This window comes from Schistocerca gregaria, chromosome 4 (genome assembly GCF_023897955.1).
Source record: "Schistocerca gregaria isolate iqSchGreg1 chromosome 4, iqSchGreg1.2, whole genome shotgun sequence".
NCBI classification, from domain to species: domain Eukaryota; kingdom Metazoa; phylum Arthropoda; class Insecta; order Orthoptera; family Acrididae; genus Schistocerca; species Schistocerca gregaria.
Genome location: NC_064923.1, coordinates 26435855 through 26450106, shown reverse-complemented (window position 1 = coordinate 26450106; position 14252 = coordinate 26435855). Strand labels below are relative to the sequence as shown.

Here is a 14252-nt window from a genome sequence, read left to right as displayed (position 1 = left end):
AATTGACACACATACTTGATGTGACTCATAAGCCGAACGAGTTACTTTCCGACGTTATTTTAGATGTGCAAGTGCCAGTCAAAAACACGCGGCGACGGCAATATGCAAACCAATTCGCTAGTTAACACCGGTCTTGTTGTGCGTGTTTTAAGCTGAAGAGCATCTCCAAGCAGAAAATGGTCAACAGCAACATTCACACGGTTCCGTACTGCTCAAGTGCTACACTAAAACGGTATGTTTCTTTTTCAGATCTGGAAAAACACGACCGAGAGAGGAATCAAACACGCAACATTCGGATACGAAGTCCGACGCCTTATCCATTTTTTTTTTTTTTTTTTATAGTATTTACGCTCACACCCCTGAGGATTTGTGTTTTCGTTCTACACAGCCGCTGCCCCTTGCTCTTTCCCACCCATTCGTTACATTCAACCTCTTACGAGACCGATCAAATATAGACTGAGAAACAAGACCACACACTCTGTGCATTCGGAATCGAAGGCAGGGCGTCCCTCACCGCATTTGCGACGATGGCCATTTGCTACTTCTGCAGAAGCGGCGGCGACGGCGGCGACGACGACGACGACGACGACGACAACGAATATCGCGAGAGGCTCTGAGATATGTGAGAAATACATCTATAAAATATAATTCAGACTGCCTCGTCCCACCTTATGCTGTACCGCTTTGGCAAATACTTTATCTGCGCCATTCGCCTTAATCGCATCTGAGAGTAATTCTTAAAAAAACGCCTGTCGCTAATTGTTCGTCATCACAGGTACTGCTTGCTATACGGCCACGACGCGCAACTGATTTCCAAAATTCATCTTTCTCCTGTGAGGATGGAACTTACGACCCCTGGTTTATTAGACCAGTGCTCTAGCACTTTTTTTTTTTTGTCCGACGCCTTATCCATTTTTTATTTTTTTTAGGTTTTTCTTTATTCATATTTTTTTAACACTGTTTTTTCGTTTTTCCTTTGTAATGACCCAGGGCAGGTAGGTGGAGGCGCATTGGGCAGGGGTCGTATCCCGAGGCCTGGCCATGACGTCTCCTCCTCCCTGCACTGAAGCACAGTGTCACCAATACATTGTAATTGTCTTTGGTTCGGAGTCTTATGATACTTATATGTGAACACGGGACTTATGAAGCGTTGTCTATCGAAACAGTTATTTTGCCTTCCTGCCAAGATTGTACCTAAGAACTAGCGAGAATGTCTTTCCTGTCATGAAGTTAGCTCAGTATGCCCCTATACCGGTTCCATTAATGATTCAGGCGCAGGAGCGATCAATAGAAATTGAAACTTAACCAACTCCTTCCTTTTCGAAAACAATAGTAAGCATATTCGCAAAGTCCCTCTTAAGGTGTGGGAAAAACTTTTGCGTCCAGTACTCATGAAGCATGTAACCAGTAAACGAAATGAAATCGGTAATACCATGATCATCAACCACTGCAAAAATGTAACGGCCAAGAAGCCACATAACGGTGTTGTTCTTGGTCCGGGGATAAAAAACCGTGTCCGGCCAGCAGAGAATATCAGTCTTAAATGCCGATTCGGAGCTCCTGGTGAGTAAAGCCAATTGTCGGCGCAGCCAGTGCCACATGCGATGACGGTCAGCGCAGGTAAATCGGTGTTGGAGTGTATCAACACAACCACACGTTTGACAAAGCGGAGAGACACATAAACCTATACGATGAAGGCGTTCGTTCGTAGGAATCAGCTGATTAACTACCTTATACCATAGGGAGGCAACAGTTGCTGAATGAACGGGTAAGCTAATATTCGTCCATATGTTACGCCAATTAAAACTGGGATAATGCAAAACAATCGGGTTGGAAGAAGAAGACCGTCGCCATTTGTCAAGCAGGGTTAGCGTAGTAATAACAGGACGACGTTGTAAGTGGAGATCTAGGTAACTAATCTCAGTGTAGAAGTCCCGAACATGCCGTAGCTTCGCATTTAGAGGCCCAACGTTAATGGGCGGTGACAAGCTCGCAGGACGAACGACATGGAATAATCGGGAAGTAACAGTCGGGGACTCAGATAATAAAAGATGGAGGGTTCGCTTAACATAAAGGGCAGCAGCCTTGACACGGACGTCGGTGAACGACAAGCCGCCCTCAAGACGCGGCTTCGTAAGAACATCACAACGTAATTTAAAAATATGCCCCCGCCAAATATATCTGTTAATAAGCTGGACCATTTTTGCACCCTGCATTCGGGGAAGCGGAAACAGCTGAGCAACGTAATATACTTTACATAAAACATAAGTGTCTAATACACGCTTTTTTTGCAGTAGCGGTATCGAACGCCATGACTGTTCTAATAAAACACCTTGCAGCTTGGAAATGGCCACTTGCCAATTTTTTGCAGCCATCCGAAGAGGACAACGTTCAAGATAGATACCTAAATGTGTATGGTGTTCAACAGCTGTAACCCACGGAACAACCACACGTTCAAAGCCCCGCAAATTCAGGAGCTTGCTTTTACGGGGATTGATACGAGAACCTGAGGCCGCAGAAAATTTATCGAGTTCCATTTTCAACTGCGGCACTTCTGCGGTGGAACGAAGCAAAACAACCAAATCATCAGCATAAGCTGTTGCCGTCTGGGTAACCCCAGAGATCGTAAGACCACGAAGTGTCGAGTTGAGACGTGTAAGGACTGGTTGAAGGGAGAGAGCATAAAGGGTCATGGATAAAGGACTACCTTGCGGGAAGCCACGTTGAATATCAATGACCTTTGTCAGCTGGCCATTAATGTCAATCTTAGCAGAAATGCCAGTCGTCATATTCTTAAGTACCAGCAGCGCCTGTTCATTAAAACCGAGCCGGCGCAGCAGAAGCTCTAAAAACGAATGGGACACACGATCAAAGGCCTTACTAAAATCAACAAATAAAAGCGCACAGGAAATATTGGTGACAGCGACAATCGACACGACATCACGATACCCCGCCAGAGACGTCAATATAGAGCGCCCTGGAAAGCAGCTTTGACAAGGAGGTATCACAGGTGTAAGCAAGAGGGATAGACGTGCATTAACAGCCCTAGCGGCCGTCTTATAGTCAAAATTTAATAGGGTTAAAGGACGAAAGTCACTAGCTGTCTTCAAACCAGCAGATTTAGGTATCAGGACAACCGTACCTCTCTTGAAATCGGCTGGAATTGTGCCACCATTCAAGATTTCATTCACAATATCCGTAAAAACAGGCCCTATAATAGGCCAAAAGCGAACAAAAAACTCCTTAGGTAGGCCATCAGGACCAGGAGATTTGTGAGATGCTGAACAAACAATGAAAGCTGAAATTTCGTCTGCAGTAAAAGGAGCTAAAAATTTCGCATTATGGTCCTCTGTTAAAACTGATGGGATAGCAGTTAAAATCTCGTCAACATCATTCGGATCAGAATCAGCCGCAGTATATAACGTCTCATAGTAGCAGGTAAGTTCATGGGTTATTTGATTCTGTAAGGTAAGCCGGCGACCATCAGCTGCCATAAGGCCGTCAATCAATACACGTCGACGGTTCTTGTGGTGACGAAACAGATGGTACATAGAAGTCATTTCATGTGCTAACGTGGACGGTGGTTTAGATTTAATCTTCAATCCTTCCATCTGAAGCCGCTTAATACTAAGTAGCTTGGCCTTAATTTTCCGAATCTCAGAAAGGTGGGCACATGTCATTGTAGAAGTATCATAAAGCTCGCGAAGCACCGAATAGTAATATTCAAAAGTCAGTTTCAGATCTCGCGCTCTATTATAACTGTAGGACATTAAAGTGCGACGTAGTTTTGGCTTCACACAGTGGATCCACCAATGAAGCTTAGACGGATAGTATCGCTGAGAACGTAAACAAAAGTCCCACGCCGTCTGTATTAGAGGTTCGATGTCAGGGTCATCGAGCAAGGAGACATTTAATTTCCACAGCGGCCTATAAAGTTTAAGAGGTTGACGCTCCAAATTAATTATAACAGAAAGGGCACAATGATCCGTAAAACTGGCTGGAATAACATCTACATCTAAAACAGAAACACTAAGGGGATCAGAAATATACAATCGGTCAAGTCGACTACTTGAGGTGGCAGTAAAAAATGTAAATTTAACTAAAGTGGGGTGTTTAACCTCCCACGCATCGCATAGTCGTAATTGACGTACAAGAGAATGTAGCTCGAAACAATAATTAAAATGAGGGGATTGGTCTTTAGCTTGTAACACACAATTAAAATCGCCCCCCAATACCAAGGTCGCAGGATTTTTTCGTAAAAGGTAAATCAGATCCTCTTTATAAAAACGAGACCTTTCCTGCCGCTTGCTAGAACCAGAGGGGGCGTAAATGTTAACCAAGGTCGTGTCAAATAACCGACAACCAATGCCCCGTCCCGAGTCTAAAAGCTCAATTTCGGTAACGGGGATACCGTCACGAATTAGGAAAGCAGTACCTGCAGAAAACTCAGGTGCAAAATTTATAATAGTGCGAAAACCAGGAACAAACAGGTGTGCAACGGAGACTTCCTGCAGGAAAACAATATCAGCTGCAGAGTCATAAATAAACTGCTGCAGAGACGCTAACTTCAGAGCAGATTGAATGCCATTTATATTTAAGGTAATAAACGTGTACGCCTGCAACATCAACCAAAAAATGGGAAATGAACCCAAATTACACCACACTAGAAGCAACTACATCCATATCATCAACATCAGACATGGCAGAGGGTGATTGTCCAGAATCAACGGAATCAGAGTCGTCCTTCGCATGCTTATGTTTCTTCCGCACCGCGTGGAGATTGGGGGGCACTTTCACCCGACGACGTATCTGATGCACACCAGATTCAAGAGCAGGTGGAGTGGGGGGTTCGAGATCAGGCACGTCAACCAAAGCGTCCGAAGGATTAGCAGGGCGAGAGGAGTCAGAAGGAGGAGCCATCAAGGGGAAAACTGCATCAGGAACATCGGCACCGGTTTCAGAATGTGTAGGTATTGGAAGTGTAGGAGGTGGTAAGATAGGTTTGGAGTCTGCTGATGCGGAGCGCGCAGTTCTAGGAGCGGTTTTCCGACAAACAGCCGTCTCCACCGAAGTGTCGTCAACATGTTGTGATGCCTGTGGCGGTGGGGATGTCAACAACACCTCGACCGAATGTTGTGGCTCTTGCGCCGACGGCATGGCAGCAAGTTTGACGTCATCAGGCAAAGCAGGGGACACAGCGGGAACAGATTCCGAAACAGGCATGGGAGATTCTGGAATTCTTTCATCAGATTCGCAAACCGGCTGCGAAACAGCAGCTTCGTCATCAGTGCTACCGGTATCACTAGCACGACGGCGTTTGTTGTTGGAAACAGACGGAATCGGTATAGGAGCAGCCGATACGTCTGGGCGAGTGGGTAGCGGAGGAAACCCTGCATCAGGGGAGGGTGACACCTGTTGTGAAGAAGCTACTGCAGGAGGCAGATAGGAAACAGTGGAGGAAGCTGCTGGCACAAGATCGGCAACCGTTAATTTGCGGCGCTGTGCTAGGCCATTTTTAAGCACAAATACCCGCTTAGGGCAATTAGCTCGAACATGACCATGTTCATTACATAGGAAACATGTACCAAGCTGCCCCTCATAAGTAAGATGTACACGATAACCACATACAATCAGATGGGACGGTATATTAGACTTAATATGCATTTCAACTGATCTGACACCATTATAACATTGCAGCTTATGTTGTGCAGACCAACGTTCATTTCGAATTGACCGAACAGTACCATAACCAAGCAAAGCTTCCTTAAGATAGCTGTTGTCAACTTCAGGGGGTAAATTATAAACCCGAACTGTGGTATACGTAATTTCAGCATTTGAAACAGTAACACTGCTAACAGAACCATCCCTATGACGGAACGACACTTGCTCACCATGTTTAAGTAATATCTTATCCAGCAAAACCGGGTTCAACAATTTCACAAAAAAGCAGTATAATTCTGTATCAAAATACGCCGTATGTACCTGGTCCGATGTAATGCCAATCGTGTCCACAATCCATTCGTGAATTTCCAACGATGTCGGTTGGACATTCCTGGTAGCCTTGTTAAACTGAAAACTGAGAGTACACTTCCGCGGAAACAACCGGGAAGCCATAACACTTAATTAATGCGGCAAAAGCCGCAATACAACGCAGGACACAAAACAAACACTAAGGCAAAGAAACAACGAAAAACAGAAGACAAAGAAACGTCACACACAGAAGGTAAATATTCACAACCCGAGGGTAAAGGCGGATCGAATACACAGCACGTCCGATCGCTGTCGCGACTCAAGCGGAACTCTTTAGGCCACACGGTCACTGACAAACAAGTGGAACTTATATACGACTCATCTCAAAACGCTCACACCACTGAGGAGTTGTGTTTTCGTTCTACACAGACGCTGCCCCTTGCTCTTTCCCACCCATTTGATACATTCAACCTGCTACGAGACCTACCAAATATAGACTGGGAAACTAAACCACCCACTTTGTGCATTCGGAAATGAAAGTCAGGGCGTCCCTCGCCGCATTTGCTACGATGTCCATTTGCTACTTCTGCAGAAGTGGCGGCGGCGGCGACGACGACGACGACGACGACGACGACGACGACGACGACGACGACGACGACAACCGCGGAAGGCTCTGAGATATGTGAGAAATACATCTATAAAATATATTTCAGACTGTCCCATCCCACCTTATGCTGTACCGCTTTGGCAAATGCTTTATCTGCGCCATTCGCCTTAATCACATCTGAGAGTAATTCTTAATAAAACGCCTCTCGCTAATTGTTAGTCATCCCAGATACTGTTTGCTATAAGGCCACAACGCGCAACTGATATCCAAAATTCGTCTGCCTCCTGTGAGGATCGAACTCACGACCCCTGGTTTACTAGACCAGTGCTCTGCCACTGAGCTAAAGAGGCGCGGCCTAGTGGTACTTTTGCGTACTTCATCCTTACGGTCGTCTGGATCATCAGACTTCAGCTGACAACACTTCATATTACCGTCTAATATTTGCAGCTATGGCGACCCATTACTGCTTGCCTACACATCTGACACGTAAAGGAAGTGCTCTCCAAATAACACCACTTGCATTTCAGAACATGTCTTTCACACATGTCTACAAAATCACCTTCACCTTCAAATACAGTTTCGTAGCGACTGACGGAGACGTAGGCAAAGTTTAAAGTTGCTATTTCCATTACATCACGTTAATCAGAAAAACGGTAAGTTACATCTGCAGAGGAACAAAATTCCGTTCCTCCCCACGTGGGGCTCCAACCCACGACCCTGGGATTAAGAGCCTTATGTTCTACCGACTGAGCTAGCCGAGCTGCCTCGGTGAGTATATGCCGGTTAGCACGTCACACAGTACTCGTTTGGGTTGATTGGTCCCATACAGAACCTCCCCATGTTGCCTAATGTTTTCCTAACGTCACACTCGTCACGTAGTTCACTTTTATTTCATAATCATTTCTGAGAGGTAACAGAATTGCATGACAACCTGCAGAGCTAGTTTCGTCAAAATTAACACACATACTTGATGTGACTCATAAGCCGAACGAGTTACTTTCCGACGTTATTTTAGATGTGCAAGTGCCAGTCAAAAACACGCGGCGACGGCAATATGCAAACCAATTCGCTAGTTAACACCGGTCTTGTTGTGCGTGTTTCAAGCTCAAGAGCATCTCCAAGCAGAAAATGGTCAACAGCAACATTCACACGGTTTCGTACTGCTCAAGTGCTACACTAAAACGGTATGTTTCTTTTTCAGATCTGGAAAAACACGACCGAGAGAGGAATCAAACACGCAATCTTCGGATACGAAGTCCGACGCCTTATCCATTAGGCCACACGGTCACTGACAAACAAGTGGAACTTATATACGACTCATCTCAAAACGCTCACACCACTGAGGAGTTGTGTTTTCGTTCTACACAGACGCTGCCCCTTGCTCTTTCCCACCCATTTGATACATTCAACCTGCTACGAGACCTACCAAATATAGACTGGGAAACTAAACCACACACTTTGTGCATTCGGAAATGTAAGGCAGGGCGTCCCTCGCCGCATTTGCTACGATGTCCATTTGCTACTTCTGCAGAAGTGGCGGCGACGACGACGACGACGACGACGACGACGACGACGACAACCGCGGAAGGCTCTGAGATATGTGAGAAATACATCTATAAAATATATTTCAGACTGTCCCATCCCACCTTATGCTGTACCGCTTTGGCAAATGCTTTATCTGCGCCATTCGCCTTAATCACATCTGAGAGTAATTCTTAATAAAACGCCTCTCGCTAATTGTTAGTCATCCCAGATACTGTTTGCTATAAGGCCACGACGCGCAACTGATATCCAAAATTCGTCTGCCTCCTGTGAGGATCGAACTCACGACCCCTGGTTTACTAGACCAGTGCTCTGCCACTGAGCTAAAGAGGCGCGGCCTAGCGATACTTTTGCGTACTTCATCCTTACGGTCGTCTGGATCATCAGACTTCAGCTGACAACACTTCATATTACCGTCTAATATTTGCAGCTATGGCGACCCATTACTGCTTGGCTACACATCTGACACGTAAACGAAGTGCTCTCCAAATAACACCACTTGCATTTCAGAACATGTCTTTCACACATGTCTACAAAATCACCTTCACCTTCAAATACAGTTTCGTAGCGACTGACGGAGACGTAGGCAAAGTTTAAAGTTGCTATTTCCATTACATCACGTTAATCAGAAAAACGGTAAGTTACATCTGCAAAGGAACAAAATTCCGTTCCTCCCCACGTGGGGATCGAACCCACGACCCTGGGATTAAGAGCCTTATGTTCTACCGACTGAGCTAGCCGCGCTGCCTCGGTGAGTATATGCCGGTTAGCACATCACACAGTACTCGTTTGGGTTGATTGGTCCCATACAGAACCTCCCCATGTTGCCTAATGTTTTCCTAACGTCACACTCGTCACGTAGTTCACTTTTATTTCATAATCATTTCTGAGAGGTAACAGAATTGCATGACAACCTGCAGAGCTAGTTTCGTCAAAATTAACACACATACTTGATGTGACTCATAAGCCGAACGAGTTACTTTCCGACGTTATTTTAGATGTGCAAGTGCCAGTCAAAAACACGCGGCGACGGCAATATGCAAACCAATTCGCTAGTTAACACCGGTCTTGTTGTGCGTGTTTCAAGCTCAAGAGCATCTCCAAGCAGAAAATGGTCAACAGCAACATTCACACGGTTTCGTACTGCTCAAGTGCTACACTAAAACGGTATGTTTCTTTTTCAGATCTGGAAAAACACGACCGAGAGAGGAATCAAACACGCAATCTTCGGATACGAAGTCCGACGCCTTATCCATTTTTTTTTTTTTTTTTTTTTTTTTTTTTTTTTTTTTTTTTTTGTAAGGAACTTGGCAGCATGAGGCAGGCGGAGGCAAAGCGGGCAGGGGTCAAAATCTCGAGGCCTGGCCGCGATGTCTCCACCCAGTCCTGTTGCTGAGGTGTGTCTTTATCATAGTTTTCAATAAGAAATTTTACAACTTGTGTATACGTAGATATATGCTGTTTTGCCTTCGAAATCCTGAACCAAAAGATGCTTCATTTGAAACAAAAAATTTATGTCATGCCGAGGCAATAGAGATTGAAGGTTATAGCTTTAGTGCTTTTTTTTTTTTTTTTTTTTTTTTTTTTTTTTTTTTTTTTTTCCATCCACTGCTTCTCGGCAACCTAGCATACTTCTTTGTAATATATAATAAAGTTGTGGGAAGTAGTGGACCCTGAACCTGTATATTATTTTTTTTAAATTTCTGTTTAGTTTTTTTTATTGTTATTATTATTATTTTTGTTTGTTTGTTATTTTTTTATTGTAAAAGAAAAATCTTCATGGAATGTGAAGAAGGAATTTTATGTTAAGGCACTAATTCCATAGCCTCCTTTCCTTCTTGAGATTAATAATAATAATAAAAAAGTATGTTCCCTTCCATGGAAACAAATGAGACTTCCTTCTCAGTCATAAAATGAATGTATAAGAAAACAATTTATCTTTAACCCTGCGATACTGGCTTTCGGCTTCGGCTTCTTCTGTGCAATAAACAAAATAGCCTTCTTTGCCAGCAGAAGATAAGTGATTGTAATATGAAACTGTAAAAGTGTACTTCTCCCCAATTGTTTTTGTTTAAGCGTCGTTTCGCTTAAATAAACGATTTTTGTTTATCTCGTTGGCTTGTCAACCAATGCCCAGTCGCTCGAATACAATTTTAAGCATATTGCCGTAGTTTTTCTTGTGGTCTTTATATTTCAGGGCGTTATAAAAAGCACACTTCAAGTACATGTAAAAATCAGTGGAATTGTCATTTCCCAGGTGATTAATTACGTAATTCACATAGTGTCCCATTAACCAATGGACCGAGTTGTTTTTTGCTGCTGGAAAATAGCAAGTCTGAGGCCTGAGGAATGTAACAGGGGGAAAATTTTCCACCGAAGATCTCGTAAGAAAAGCCAGTTGTTCCCTAATCCAATTACAGAGTTGTAGATTGCCACCGCACGTGAATCTGTGCACCAACGTGTCGATCAATTTACATTTGAGACATAGGTTCGTGTCGCTAACGCCGATTGCATGTAACCTTTCATTGGTGCTTACGGTCTCATTCACTGTTTTATACCACGCTGACTTGACGTCCGATGGTAGACCACGCATATTAATATTTTTCCATATGGCGTCCCAATCAGTGTGTGGGTATTTACTTTCCAATTTGTTTCTCCCCTCCATTTTCTTTCGATGGGACAGAATATCGCGGGCCGTGATCCGTCGTGAGTTGATGATGACACCGCCGAGATAGCTGAATTCCACAAAATATACACGAACGTACTGGAGCCGGTTATTTATTTTTTGCACATTCACCGGCGCCTGTAAACTGGCAGGCCTGACAACTTCAAATAATTTAGTTGTAATGCTAGCAGCGTGGTCGCTAAGGATAGTGGCGGTCCTTTTTATAAAAAGCGCAGACGCCTTATTTCTGATGTCAACTAACCCCAAACCTCCATTCCTGGGATCTAAGGTCGCAGTTTTTGCGTCGACTCTGAATATATCCCCTCTCCAAAGATAGCTGGCAATGGTAGACATTATCTTTTTTCCAATCATTTTCGGTAGTGGGAAGATCTGTGCTATAAAGTAACTCCTGGAGAGAATGCAGTGGTTAATGAAAATCACCCTCTGAACTTGGTTCAAGTTACGGTGGAGGTTTTCTCTTGTTGTTCCAAGAAGTTGTCCCGACGTATTTCTCCAATTGATAGCTGCCATTTTTAACGGACAAGGTGTCAGTGTTATTCCTAGTGCTTTGCATTGGGTGACCATTGTGGCCCAGGCTAAGGTGGTATGTTGAAAACCCCGCAGGTTTAGGAGTTTGCTTTTGTTTGCGTTGACACCTGCTCCGGAGACTCTACAGTACTTTTTAATTAGCGTTTCCAATTTCAAAATGTCGTCGGGATTTCGCAGGACGACTCCGACATCATCGGCATAGGCGTTTATGACTGTTCGGTGACCAGATAATGTGATGCCAGTTAGAGTGGCATGAACACTGCGGAGGAAAGGTTCTAATGAAAGCACGAATAGGAACATGGAGAGGGGGCTTCCTTGAGGAACGCCGCGCCTGATCTGAATCTGCTTTGTCCTCTGGCAGTTAACTGATATACAAGCGCTGATGCCTGTTGCAACATTGCTGATCACACTTACGACTCGCTCATTAAAACCTATTTTGTTCAGTGTGGCACTAAGGAATCTATGATCCACACGATCAAATGCTTTCTGGAAGTCAATAAACATGATAGCACATTTTATGGTGGTCACAGCAGTGATGGCAATTATATCTCTATATTCAGCTATGCTTTTGAAAATGCTCTTGGTAGGCACACAGGACTGGTATGGACTTACTATCTTTTTGGCCAACTGAGAGAGTCTGTTGTTTAAAATTCTGCCGATGATTTTATAATCAGAGTTTAACAGGGAGATAGGACGAAAGTTGTTGAGGTTTCTTTTTGCAGCATTTTTTGGGATTAGTACTATTGTGCTCTCTTTAAAAACAGCAGGTAAATGCTTTCCCTGAAGCACCTCGTTCGTCATTCGGGTAAACATGTCACCAATCAGTGGCCAGTATCGTTTATAAAATTCAACAGGCAAACCATCCGGTCCCGGCGATTTCCTCAGAGGAGATTTGCAGATGATTCTGTGGATATCTTCGTTAGTACACTCAACGAGAAGGTCTTCGTTTTCCTCGTCCGAGACCTGTGGAGCTATGTAACTAAGGAACTCATCGAAGGACTCTTCACATACCGGGTTGGCAGTGTATAGGTCTTCGTAATATTTGTGCACTGCATTGACGATGTCTCTCTGAGTCGTGAGTGTCTCGCCAGTTTCAGACTGAAGTCCATCAATGAAGGTGCGTCTCCTGTTTCTTTCGTGCTTCAGTAGATGGTACAAGGAAGCATGTTCATCCTCCACGACTGTCTTAGCCTTGGATTTTAATTTCAGACCCTCCATCTGCTGTCTTTTAAGACTGAGCAATTTGGCCTTAGTTTGCTTGATATCTGCCAGACGGACGTTGGAAGTGTTTGCCTGCTCATATAAATTTCGCAGCATGGTATAATAAAATTCGATGGAATTTTTCAAGTCTTTCGATCGTTGTACACTATACTGGATGAGAACTTTTCTCAGTTTAGGCTTTGCCCTGTTGCACCACCAGTCTAGTACTGAGACGTGTCTATCTGCAGAGCGGAGGCACAATGCCCACGCTTCTGTCAAACTTTCTTCTAATCCGTCGTCCTGCATCAGTGAAGTATTAAGGTGCCATGAACTTCTAAAACGGCGAGTGGGTTGCGCAGTAAGGTTGATGGAAGCTAGCACGGAGCTATGATCAGAAAAGTAAACTGGAATCGTCTCTGCTTTAATGAAGGAGCTAACTAGACTTTGCGATATGTAGAGTCTGTCGATCCTGCTACGTGAGTGAGGACCTAGGAATGTAAATGCCACAAAAGTGGGATACATTATTTCCCAAGCATCTTTAAGCTGTAAAACAGTGACGAAATGCTTCAGTTCACTGCAGTTATTAAAATTCGGAACCTGGTCTTTCTTATTTATCACACAATTAAAATCACCGCCTATTATAAGATCTTTTGGGTTTTTCCGTAATAAATAAATGATTTCTTCTTTATAGAACTGTGCTCTTTCCATTCTATTGGATGTGCCAGAAGGGGCATACAGATTGATAAGGGTAGAACCAAAGACTTTTATACCTATCGCTCTGCCGGAGTCCAACCTCTCGATATCCGAGACAGGAATCCCCTCCCTGACTAAAATTGCTGTACCGACGTTGGTGTCAAGTGAGACATTTAAAATCGCCAAATATCCAGGCACTGTAAGATTAGTCAGCACTACTTCCTGTAGGAAAGCAATGTCCGTCCCTGACTCATATAAATAATCCTTGAGCGCTGTAACTTTAGTCACGGATGTAATCCTGTTAATATTGATAGTCGTAATTGTATATGCCTGGGACATTTAGTTTGCATAAAAAGTAAATAAGTGATTAAAAAGATAACAAAATATTAATAAAAAAAAAGAAAAGAGATGTGCAGCTTCTAGAAGAGAGAAACGACTCCGCTTAAACAAACATCTAAAAGAATAGTCAGTATTTGAAGCTCGGTAAACACTTCATCTGGTTCCTCTGAAATATGACTAAGACAGTAGTACAATTAGAAATGAAACTGGTTCAACAAAATCCCTTTTTTTTTCATCTTACAGCCTCATTTTGGTGCAGGATTCCGAACATCTCGGGTTTTAGTTTTACCGAGGGGCTTTGCATCACTAATGTCACTTGAAGGTACCTCCTTAGGTCTTTCCGTGATGATTTCATACAAGACGTTCTTGGCCTTCGCTTCCTCTTGTGCTGGTTGTTGTTTGCTTTGGTTACGGGAAGCTTTGAGAGTAGGTAGCGGTTTGAGTCGGCGTCTTCGGACATCTTGGTTCAACGCGCCGTCATTCGGATTGTCTATCTTTACCACCGTTGTGACCGAAGCTGCCTCAACAGCGTCCTTTTTACGAGTGCCATTTCCTTGTTCTTCCGTCACTAGCTCCAGAGCACTGACTGAGTCGGCGGTTTGTGGGTCTGTAAGTTCTTGAGTTGGGTTCCGCTTCGTCACCTCTTGTGCTTCGGAGTGCGCCTCTTCCGTCTCCGCGACAATCGTT

At 43.9% G+C, this 14252-nt stretch overlaps 2 non-coding genes across 2 annotated transcripts; both read right to left on the bottom strand.

The window, feature by feature from the left end:
- Nucleotides 1–6855: 6855 nt before the first annotated feature.
- On the bottom strand, nt 6856–6927 carry Trnat-agu (transfer RNA threonine (anticodon AGU)). The gene has a single exon. It is a non-coding gene; the product is annotated as a tRNA-Thr (tRNA).
- Nucleotides 6928–8380: 1453 nt separating this feature from the next.
- Trnat-agu (transfer RNA threonine (anticodon AGU)) lies at nt 8381–8452 on the bottom strand. Its single transcript has one exon. It is a non-coding gene; the product is annotated as a tRNA-Thr (tRNA).
- Between the last annotated feature and the right edge of the window lie 5800 nt (nt 8453–14252).